Here is a 12,396-nt window from a genome sequence, read left to right as displayed (position 1 = left end):
TTGCATTAAATAGAATATTCAAATCTTAACATGAAGAGTTCATAAGCCAATTGGGCAACATAAGTCAAATACAAATAAAAGCATTAGAGTAAATAAAAGTAAAAGAGAAACATAAATTAAAGAACATTGAACCTGTGATTGAAGAGAAGTAGCCTAATCATAATAGAAATCCTAAATCCTAATCCTAAGAGAGAGGAGAGAGCCTCTCTCTCTAAAAACTACATCTAAAACCTAAAATTATGTGAATAATGAAGTTTCTGAATTCTTCTTGTTGATTTTCCCATTCTATGGCTTCTATTCTGTGTTTCTGGGCTTGGATCTAGGCCAAAAGGGGCCCAGAAATCGTTGAGGGCATTTTCTGTAGATTCCTGCACGTGGTGTCTGTCACGCGTGCGCGTGGGTCACGCGTTCGCGTTATTTGGAGTTTTTCCTTGTCACGTGTACGCATCATTTGCGTTCTGCTCAAGGCACGCATCCGCGTTGTCCACGCGTACGCGTCGCTACCATTTTGCGCTAGGCACGCATCCGCGTCATCCACGCGTGCGCGTCACTACCTTTTCTTCAAAACTCCATTTTTGTGCTTTCCTTCTATTTTTGTATGTTTCCTTTCTGTCCAATAAGCCATTCCTGCCCTATGAGGCCTAAAAATACTTAACACACAAATCATGGCATCGAATGGTAATAAAGGATAATTAAATTTAATATTTTCAAAGCATAAGAAACATGTTTTCACATATATCATAAAATAAGGAAGGAATAGTAAAACCATGTAATTTTCATGAATAAGTGGGTGAAGAATTGATAAAAACACTTAATTGAGCACAAGATGAATCATAAAATATGGGTTTATCTGTCACTGAAAGGGGGAAGATTTTGGAGTGAGAACAAACCACACGTTCTCAGTAGGGAATGGGAATGCCGTAAAAGTAGTGATTAACACGCAAATAATTAACTTTGCTTAATAAAACTATCTTTGTCAAACCCTTTGAAATACTTTTTAATCTTACTTTAGGTAAATAATTACTTTCTTTAAATTCCTAAACTCAAAACAGATCTCAATCACAAAATTTGTCATATTAAATATCTTTCAGCCTCATAATTGATTCTCAGTCACAACAAACAGTTATTAATCATCTCTATATATTCACAGACTACTAGCACAAGTAAGAAACTCAATTCAACACACAAACAAATCACAAAAAAACAAACAACATAATCACAGAGAAGTAATACAAGCAAACACAACCAAATGCAAATGCACAACCACTATGATGCATGTCTATCCTAAGCAGGCCATGACCTCACGTGTCGGTTTACACCCTGCAACCCGACATTACCTAGGAACAAGTCCCAGATATGGCTTTCCTTTGTGTCCTTAGTTCATATGTGTCGGTGGTAAGAATACCACTCCTTCGTGACTACCGGCAGTCGGCGCAAAGCCCGACCCCATAATATACGCACAAGGGGAAACAATGATCCTCAGTTCGTGGGCGTCCCCGAGATCAATACACAAATAAAACAATGATCCTCAGTTCGTGGGTTTCCCTGAGATCAATACACAACAATGCAATGATCCTCAGTTCGTGGGTTATACCCGAGATCAACATATAACAGTTAGTGGCTTATTCCCATAATCAATGATTATCAATTCGTTGGTTTTCCCGCATTTAAAACAAATAACAATTTATAGGTTTTCCCGAGATCAATGATCATTCAGTTCATGGGTACTTCCCGAATTTAACCAATTATCAATTCATGGGTTTTTTTCCCGTAGTTAAACAACTAGCAGTTCGTGGGGTTTTCCCGCCTTTTATCACTTTTCATTTTCCTTTCTAAAACTCAACAATCCATATATCAGTTCCCCATTCTCTTTTCCCCTTTAAATTCTTAATAATTTTCCTTAAACCTTTCTTAATTCCTCAGGCATTTGTCTATAAAAATCTTAATCATCAAATCATTTCATAATTTCTACTTTAGCAAATCTTAACTCGAACCAACTTTAAAATTGTTTTCCAGTTTAATTCTCTATCAAAAAACTCAAGAAAATCATCTTTCTCTTTAATATTCCAACTCAAATGTTATAATATAAATTCACAAATCTCTAAAAGGTAATCCTTTACTTTAAGCCCAAATCATAACTTTTTTCTATATTGAATCAAACTCAAAACATAATTTCTTTTTAAATAACTCAAATTCGAAACATAGACCTTTCCTTGGTAAATCAAACTCAAAATATTATAATTCTTTTCTTAACTAAATAAAACTCAAGTAATATAATTTTCCAAATTCAAAGCTTCTAAAATAACTTTTCAAATGAAACCTCAGATATTTTATAAAATTTCGGCAGCACCTCCCCTAAAACTCGGACTTAACCACCCTTACGGGTTCCCTTTTTCTTAACAATTCAACAATCCTTTCTCAACAATTATCAAATAGAAGATTCTCAATCAATCAGAAATTCACAACTCATGATAAATAGTATTTCAATTATACTCTGCGATTCCCACATAATCCATTAATCCAATTCCATTCTTACCAATTCATAGCAAATTTCCACATAATCCATCAATAACTTCCATTTTATCAATTCATCAATTATTTTAACCAAAGGACTAACATTTTTTCACTTTTCAAATTCCCAAAACATATTATCACCTAACTTAACCAAAATCTTAGCAATATTGACACCAAAACACCCAAAGTATGTATTATTCACAAAAGCCAAGTTCTCTTACAACCAACTGCTATGTTTTCCAAAAAAATTTCAACTCCATATCCAATTATCACAAGTTATCCTTATACTTTTTAGAGTTACTGTTTTTATCTTTAGATTCAGATTTCATAAGATAAATTTAATAATTAAGCTTCAATCTTTCAACAATTCTCAAACTTAATTCTAATTAATCACGAATCAACATTAACAAGCATCAAAACCAATTCCAACCAGTCGCAAGTCAATTTCACAGCCATTCCAACATATCAGATTACTAAAATCAACAGCAAATGCTTAGTCTCAATATTCAAAATACAGCCACAACTCAAACCATTATCACAATGATCCCAAACCAAACACAAATCCAACTCAATTCATCAATTATCAATACGACAACTTTTCAATAGTTAACTTATCAAATTTCAATTTAACAAGTATTTTCAAATGGATCACCATTCACAACCACATTTCAACCAATTCAGCAATATCATATAAAATCAGAATTTTTCAACAAAGTCATCAAAATCAGAAAACCAATATCAGTCACAGCATTAACCAAAATTAATCTTGTCAAATTAATTACTCATAATAACAAAACCCAGTAACATTCACAGCCATAATCTAAACTCATTAAACTAATTAAATCACTAGAATATCATCTCAATATCAAACTTAATCCAAATTTCACAACCTCAAACCAAGCTTATTCCTATCAATTAATCATATTTATGAATCATTTGCAATTACTCACTAAACCTCATTGGCATTCATAAGTTAAAACTGTTAATTTTAAAATAAATCCCCTACCTCAATGTCGCATTAACGACGCAATCAAACCAAGCAGCAGCCTCGGTGACGTTTTTCCTATGAGTTCCCTTCCTCTGGCAACAACACAGTAGCTCGGAACCTACGTAGCAGCATCAGAATCATCAAGAGCATCTCCAGAAATTGGTTCCTAGCGACTCCAATGGTAGTATCCACGGCGGCAGAGACTCTGGTAACTACGAAAATCACAAGCAGAAGTAGAACAGAGGACAACAATGAGCAGAGGCAAGGACGAATTACATCAGAATCAAAACAGCAACTTCGGCATTTCAACTAGTACCAGCGGCGGAATTTACTCACGGTGGTGGCGACGAACGGCATAAACGATGGCACTGGAACGACGACGACAGAACCCTCGCGGTGGTGGCTGTGGATCGGTGGCGACGGTGGCGTGGAACACAGCTCCTTCTCTTCTCGGTGGCGACCCTGACTCTCGCGTTTCTCTCTCTACTGGCCCTCGACGGCGACGGCTCTAAGGGAGACGACGAGCAAGGACGACGGTGGCTCCTCGGACGACGACGCGCGTGACGGATCCAACGGCGGTGGGAACAGCCGAGACGACGGTGACCGTAGCGGCTCAACGACCCCTTGGGAGCTCCTTCTCCTTTCTCGCGTGATGACGGCAACCACTCAGTAGAGGCGACGGCGCAGGCGAGACGCGGCGGTGGCGGCGAGCTGGACAGTGCAGAGTGCGGCTCCCTCTACTTCTCTGATTCCAAGCTCTATCTCTTCTCCCTTTCCATTTCTGCCTTTCTTTCTCAGCTACGTGGGTGTTGTATGACTGTTAGGGGAAGGAAGTGTGGCCAACGGCTGCTGCTAAGGAGAGTGGGGGAGGGTTAGGGTTTCTTAATTAATTTGGAAATTAGGGTTTCTGATTCAATTTGCAAATTAGGATTAGAAATTAGGAATTTTATAAAGGAATATGGATAGATATGAATATATATTTTGATAAAATTGGAGGGTAGAGTAATTTTAAAACCAAATATACTCTCTTAAAAATATTTAAGAACATTATTTATCAACATATTGCTAAGTTGAATTAATTGTTTCTAATTTAAATTATAAAATAAGCATATTAATCACATTTTCATAAAATATAGTTTAGACTCAATATTAATTATTCAAATTAAATTATATAACTTTTTATTATTTTTCTATCACCAAAACTTTAATTTCAAATTGTAAAATAACTAATAATAAAAATTGTACAAAAATATTAATTGACTTAAACTTAAAGTATTTATAAATATCAATCTAATCATTTTTAATAAAATCATTTTCTAGAAGTTCAAATTAATAACATAATTCATTCAAAATAGAATTTATTTAAATTAAATTATACAAATCTTCTTATTTTTCAATTATCAAAATTATAATTTCAATTATACCAAATATCTAATAAAGATTATATAAAAATTCTAATTAATTTAAACTTCAATTATCATGAAACTCCATTTAATTACCTTTAGTAAAATAATTTTCTTAGAATAAAATTATCAACAAATAACTAATTATTTGATTTTCAAAAACTAGGGTTATTACAAGCGACCGGCTGGTGCCGTTGCCGGGGATCGAACTCGGGTCGTCCGCGTGACAAGCGGAAATACTCACCACTATACTATAACACCACTATACTATTGCGGCCCAGCCCAGCTGGCCTCATAGCCGACCCAGCCAAACACTCAATCTCGCCCGACCCAAGCAACCGGCAAAGCGACAACACACACAAAGAGGAACTGAACGCCCCAACCACGGTGCTCACGGCCATAGCTGGCGCGTTGGGGGCACTGTTGCGGCCCAGCCCAGCTGGCCTCATAGCCGACCCGGCCCAACACTCGATCTCGCCCGACCCGAGCGGCCGGTCTATGGGGCATCACACGCCCGGACCCTGACCCGGACACCTCTCCTCCTGTGAAAGTCAGCTACCTCATAACTGGAGCGATGAAAGTTCTAGGAAGGTGGGTCTATCCTCATGGGACCCACCCCTCTAACAAGGTATAAATGGGGAGGGCCCTACCCTTCCCCCAGGGTATGTCACTACCATACTCACTCCCATAGCCACCCAGATCCTCTTCTGACTTGAGTGTCGGAGTATTTTTGCAGGTGGCACCCCCCTCCTCAACAGCTCGGGATCGTGAAGCCTCAGGACACCTCTCTTGGGACCTACACCAAGGCTGGTTCCCATCATTCCACCATCAGAGCTCCACCGACCCGTCCGGAGCCCGAAGAACTGAACATTTTTAATATGTATTTTGTATTTTAATATATAGTTTATATGAGTGACGACTAATTTGATACTTGATTTTTACTCTATTTTTTTCAGTATAAAAAAAACATAATTTTAACTTTAATCAAATTATCACCAGTTTTACCTTTTTCCAAAAAAAATACAAATTCAACTTGCAATATTTTCACAAGTTCAATGCTTCGCAGTATCATAAATTTATAATGTAATAATGATTCCAAATTCGAACAGCTCATATTCTTGATAATTAGAGAAATATATAAAAAAAACTTACACTACAGACAAATAAAAAAGAAAAGTTAAATTAGCATAGTTATATTCAAAATTTAGAATTAATTTTTTGAGACACACTGTCACGGCCTTGGAAATACTCCAACACTACCGTGTCGGCACTCGGACTTACTCAACCTCTTGAGCTAAGACCAAGTCAGCCTAACCCTCAGTATTTAGCAAGAAAGGTAAGAACACAAGAGAACACAAGAGAAAGAAAGTTTTGGTGGAAAGAACACTTTATTACTCAAGTGTTTATTACAAGTTACTCACACTAACTCTCACCTCCTATTTATAGCCATCCACCTCCTCAATGAATGGTTAGGATTAAATCTAATCAACGGTCCAGATTAATCATCTAGAACCTTCTTTACAAATATCTATCCTACCAATACTTTCTAAATACTTCTAGATTGTTCCATACTACTCTTCATACTTCTATATACATCCACACTCTTCTAGAATATTCTATGATCTTCTAGAGTCTTCTAAAACCTTCTAGGGTATTTCGGGACCTTCTAGGACCTTCTAGAACGTTTCGAAACCATCTAGAGCATTCTCAAATACTCTAGAAAACCCTACAAACACTGTTAAATTTAACCTTCTAAAATTTACTGTGACATTCTCCCCCACCTAATACGCAGACGTCCTCGTCGCGTTCTGTTCATGGTAGCGCTCTAGGTGTTCTTGGAATTGCCACAGATCTTCACGACTTTCCCAGCTAGCTTCGGTTATTGGGAGTCCTTTCCACTTGATCAAGTATTGGATACTTGGTGGTACTCCTCTTCGTCACACGACGCAATTAGCTAGGATTTCTTCGATTTCTTTATCAAAGGATCTAATCACCACAAGCGGAGCACGACTCGAGTCACCTCTACTCAGTTCATCTTGGTCTTCATGATGCAACCCTTCCTTGATGGTATGCAAAATATCTCCTTTGACCATGGAAATGGTTGCCAACTCAGCCTTGCGGCTCAGCGCATCTGCTACCACTTAGTCTTCCCTGACTTGTATTCAAATTTGAAATCAAACTCAACTAAAAATCTTTCCACCTAGATTGTTTGGGGCTTAAACTTTTCTGAGTGTGGAAGTAGCTTGTAGCTACATTGTCTGTCTTGACGATGAAGTGTGAACCAAGCAAGTAGTGACGCCAAGTTCTCAGACAATGCACCACTGCAGTCATCTCCTTCTCTTGGATAGTGTATCGTCTCTCTGTATCATTCAACTTGCGACTCTCGAAGACAATAAGATGTCTTTCTTGCATCAGAACCCCTCCAATAGCGTAGTCAGAAGCATCAGTGTGGACTTTAAACACCTTTGAGTAGTCAAGTAGTGCTAGTACTGGTCCTTCTGTGATAGCAGCCTTCAACTCATCAAAGGTCTTTTGACACTCCTTTGACCATTTTCAAGAGTGATTATTCTTGAGAAGATCAGTTAATGGTGCAACCTTGGTGGAGTATCTCTTGATAAACTTCCGATAATAATTAGCCAACCCAAGAAATGACCTCAATTCAGATACCTTGTTTGGCAGCTCCCATTCTTTGATAGCCTTCACCTTTTCTTGATCCATGGAGAGAGTTCCATCTTTAATGATATGTCCCAAGAAGTAGACTTCGTCCCTTGCAAAGGAACACTTTTCTTTCTTCACATATAGGTTATTCTCTCACAGGATCTTAAACACAGTTCCTAAGTGTTCCACATGTTCCTCCGAAGTATTGCTATAAACAACAATATCATCCAAGTAGACCACTACAAACCGATCAAGGTAAGGTCAAAAGATCTCGTTCATCAAGGTACAGAAGGTCGCAGGAGCATTGGTTAAGCCAAAAGGTATCACCAACCACTCATACGATCCATACCTCGTGACACACGTGGTTTAGGCTCATCACCATCGGCAATCCTCACTTGGTGACATCCTGACCTCAAATCCAGCTTTGAGAACCACTTGGCTCTACCAAGTTGATCAAACAAATTGGCTATCAATGGAATAGGGTATTTTTTCTTGATGGTTACCTTGTTAAGTGCTCGATAGTCGATGCATTGTCTCAACGAACCATCATGCTTCTTTTGGAACAAGACTGGTGCGCCATAAGGTGCCTTCGATGGACGGATGAACCCAGCATCTAGCAAATCCTTGAGTTGCTTCTTCAACTCCTCAAGTTCTGGAGGTGCCATTCTATAAGGTGTTGAGGCAGGCGGCTTTGCTCCTGACTCCAATTCAATCTTGTGGTCCACCTTCCTCCTAGGTGGTAGTTGTTTTGGCAAATCGGGAGGTATCACATCCTTATTTTCTTCAAGGACTTAATTGACTTCGGGAGGAACGTCTTTTCTTTCAAGTGTTGACTCCTCCTGTAATAGAGCCAAATATGTAATCTCTCCCTTCTTGAATCCTTTCTTGAGTTGCATAGCAGAGAGCATCGGTGATCCTCCAACTTTAGAGACTGTAGGGACCATGCATGGAGACCCTTTCTCCATGACGCATACTATGTCATAGTATGCCATAGGTATTATATTTGTCTTCCTTTGCAAATCAAGCCCAATGACTATTTTGATATTGTCCATGGGTGCTATTGAGAAATCCACAAGGCCCTTCCAAGAACCAAGAGTCATCTCAACCCCTTTTGCTACTCTCTTAAGGGGTTCACCCTTGGTATTCACGGGTTTGAACCAACCATTCTTTTCGGTGATCTTCAACTCAAGTCTCTTTGCTTCATCAGGCGTGATGAAGTTGTGTATAGCACCAGTGTTGATCATAGCCATGATAGATTTTTCATTGATAAAGGCTTTGACATACATCAAGCCTTTCTTTTCTGCAGTGCTTGCCTCTTTTCCCTTCACAGTATTTATGTGTTGGATAGATCCAACACACTTAGTTACTTGAGTTTGAGCTTCTCGTTCCTCGGTGATAGATGCCAGAGTCCATAGCTTGGGACAATCCTTCATTTGGTGTAGTCCCTTGCACACGAAGCATCCTCTTTTGGGCATGAAAGCCTTCTTCTTTTCTTCGTAATCTTTCTTTGAAGAGTATTTTTCTTCCTTCTGGGTTGAGAAACTCTTCCCCTTGTCTTCCCCACCTTTAGTAGAACTAGGCTTGGAGGAAGACTTGGGTTTAGAATCTCTCCTATGATACTCAGTAAGTGATTCGGCTACCACGATGGCCTCATCGACATCCTTAACATTCCTTCTTTGTAGTTCTTGTTTTGCCCAAGGTTGGAGTCCATCAAAGAAGAAGAACAATGCATCCTCTGATGCTAAGTTGGGAATTTGAAGTGTGAGAGTAGTGAACTCCTTTATGCAGTCACTAATCGTACTCTTGTGCTTCAACTCCCTCAATTTCTTCCTTGCTTCATAAACCACATTTTCAGGGAAGAATTGTCTTTTCAACTCCCTTTTGAAATCTTCCCATGTGGCTATGTTTGCAAGTACCCTTCTCCATATCTACGTATTTTCTCCTCTACCATAAAGTAGCATTATCAGAAAGGTAGAGAGCTGCAGTGCGTACCTTTATTGCTTCTTCGACCACCCCTTGGCCTTCAAAGTACCTCTCCATTTGCCATAGGAAGTTCTCTACCTCTCGAACTTGGGAGATCAATCTTTGTTGTTTCCATTATAATGGTTGGTCGAGATTTTGCCTCCTCAAACCAAACTTTAACTTCCTCAAATAGTTTCAAGGAATTCTCAAGCTTCTCTTCGATTTGGAGCATGCTTTCTTTGAAAGCATCTAGTTCTCCTAACACATGGGCCTCGAGGGTCTCCTTATCATGTTCTATCCTTTAGAAACACTCATCCATAGAGGATAGAATATTCTCCAACATAGAAACTCTCTCTTCTAAGAAGTTGGAGTTCTTACCTCTAGGCTCATGAACGAACTGATTTTATGTCGGTAAAGAAATTTTATAAAATTATAATCGCGTTGTAAGTATAGTTTCTAAACCAACAGAGAATCCTTTCGTACAAAAGTTTGGTTGTCACAAGTAACAAAACCCAATAAAATTTATAACCGAATTATTTAAACCTCGGGTCGTCTCTCAAAGAATTGCAGGGAAGTATGATTTATTATTGGTTATGAAATTGTATATTTTTGCGTTTTTAAAATAAGGAATAAGTAATTAAATGGCAAGAAAAATAAATTAATAATAATAAAATCTCTTGGCAAGGTGTAAGAATTGGAATTTCTATCCTAGTTATCCTTATCAGGTGTGATGAGAATTGGATTCTTCTCCCACTTAGTTAAGTCAAGTGGACTAATTAATTTAATCCTCAAGTCCTAGTCAACTCCTGTGGAAAGACTAGAGTTATTGGAGTACAAATTAACCAGCAAAGAATTCCAATTTCAATCAACAGCTGAGTTTGATAACTCAAGTGTTGCTAATTACTTAACCAAAGCCAAAAGGGAGAAAATCTACTTGAATAAAAATGCCTTCAGATGGGGGCGAAAACTGGGCTAGAAACAGCCCAGAAATCGCTGGGGGCGAAATCTGTCATGCTGATTTTCGTCACTGCGACGCGTCCGCGTGGAGCACACGTTCGCATTACCTAGATGTACGGCCACTATGACAAATTATATATCAAATCGAAGCCCCGAATGTTATCTTTCCAACGCAACTAGAACCGCATCATTTGGACTTCTGTAGCTCAAGTTATTACCATTTGAGTACGAAGAGGTCAAGCTGGACAGCTTAGCAATTTCTTCAACTTCTTGTATTCCTTCCATTTTTGTATGCTTCCTTTCCATCCTCTAAGTCATTCCTGCCCTGTAATCTCTGAAATCACTTAACGCACATATCAAGGCATCGAATGGTAATAAGAGAAGATTAATATTAGCAAATATAAGGCCAAAGAAGCATGGTTTCAATCATAGCACAAAATCAGGAAGGAAAAAGTAAAACCATGCAATTTATATGAATAAGTGGGCAAGGACTTGATAAAAACCACTCAATTGAGTACAAGATAAACCATAAAATAGTGGTTTATCAACCTCCCCACACTTAAACAATAGCATGTCCTCATGCTAAGCTCAAGAGAAGCTATAAGGGAGTGAAGAGGAATGGTAGAATGTATGAAATGCAACCTATCTATATGAATGTAACTACATGCCAAGATATTTCTATCTACTTGGTTAAAAGTAAATAAGCTCTTCAAGACAAACATAAATTAGATTTCACTAATTCAAATTATACAATAAAAGACAAGTAAACTTGTAAGATGATAGCTCATGAAAGCAGGGAACATAGAATCAAGCATTGAACCCTCACTAGTAGTGTATATCACTCTAATCTCTCAAGTGTCTAGGGTTAATCACTCTACTCTTCTCTAGTCATGCTTTCTAAAATTTGTTCTTCATCTATCCAATCAACAAAAATTTAGTATATCAATGCAAACATCATGAGGTCTTTTCAAGGTTGTAATGGGCTAAGGTAAGGGTGAGGATATATGTATGGCCAAGTGAGCTATAATATGAATCTTTGACTAACCTAAGCTCTCACATATACACACATTCTATATACTTTTAAATTCATGCCTAGCTACCCAAAATTCCCACTTTTGCATTACATACTCATGCATCAACCTTTATTTTAATTTTATCACATATGCATTGATCTTTTTATTAACTTAACCTTACATTGGGATAATTTTGTTCCCTTATTTATTTACTTATTTATTGAATATTTTTGAATTTTTCTCTCTTTTTTTTTATATATTAAAACTAAGGAAATAAACATAGCTTATCAATGCACATGGATTTTTAATTTTTCTAGTTTCACATGAGTAGGTACCCAAATTCCCATTATTTTGTCATGACACATTCCCTTATTAACCCTTGTTCCACAATTCTCCCAAACTTAATTAACACACAATTTCTATCTTAAGCTAACCAAAGATTCAATTAGATATTTAATTGTTTTTCCACTTAAGGCTAGTAATATGGTAAAATATAGAATAAATAGGATTAAAAGGCTCAAAGTGGCTAACAAGGGTGACATAAAAGGGTAGGCTTATTTGGGAAAAGTGAGCTAAAACAAGTAATGACCTCAATCATATGCAAGCATGTAAATACACTAAATAGTGGACATATAGAATGGAACAAAGCAAAGATTGCAATCATAGGGAAGAAAACACACAAGAATAAAAATTTATGGTTAAATAATGTAACCATGTAATTAGGCTTAAGTCTTACAGGTTGTATGTTTCTAGGTTTAAAATATGTTCCAAATACAACTTCCAAAAAATTTTTCAATTTAAATTAGTGAAATACTATAAAAATTTCTTGAAAAAGAAAATATTACTTCAACCAAGTAGTAACTAAATGCATAAAATCAAACAAGCATGCAATCAAATATGC

At 37.5% G+C, this 12,396-nt stretch overlaps 1 long non-coding RNA gene across 2 annotated transcripts; it reads right to left on the bottom strand.

The window, feature by feature from the left end:
• On the bottom strand, positions 583-4,416 carry LOC110266232. Of its 2 annotated transcripts, XR_002353309.1 has the most exons (3): positions 3,839-4,416; positions 3,521-3,714; positions 583-641 (listed from the first exon to the last, which is right to left on the bottom strand). It is a non-coding gene; the product is annotated as an uncharacterized LOC110266232 (long non-coding RNA). The 2 variants fall into 2 exon arrangements; XR_002353308.1 differs by lacking the exon at positions 583-641 and having other exon boundaries at positions 1,760-3,714; positions 3,839-4,415.

Source organism: Arachis ipaensis, chromosome B09, assembly GCF_000816755.2.
Source record: "Arachis ipaensis cultivar K30076 chromosome B09, Araip1.1, whole genome shotgun sequence".
Lineage (NCBI taxonomy): Eukaryota > Viridiplantae > Streptophyta > Magnoliopsida > Fabales > Fabaceae > Arachis > Arachis ipaensis.
This window is presented reverse-complemented; position numbering and strand designations above follow the sequence as displayed.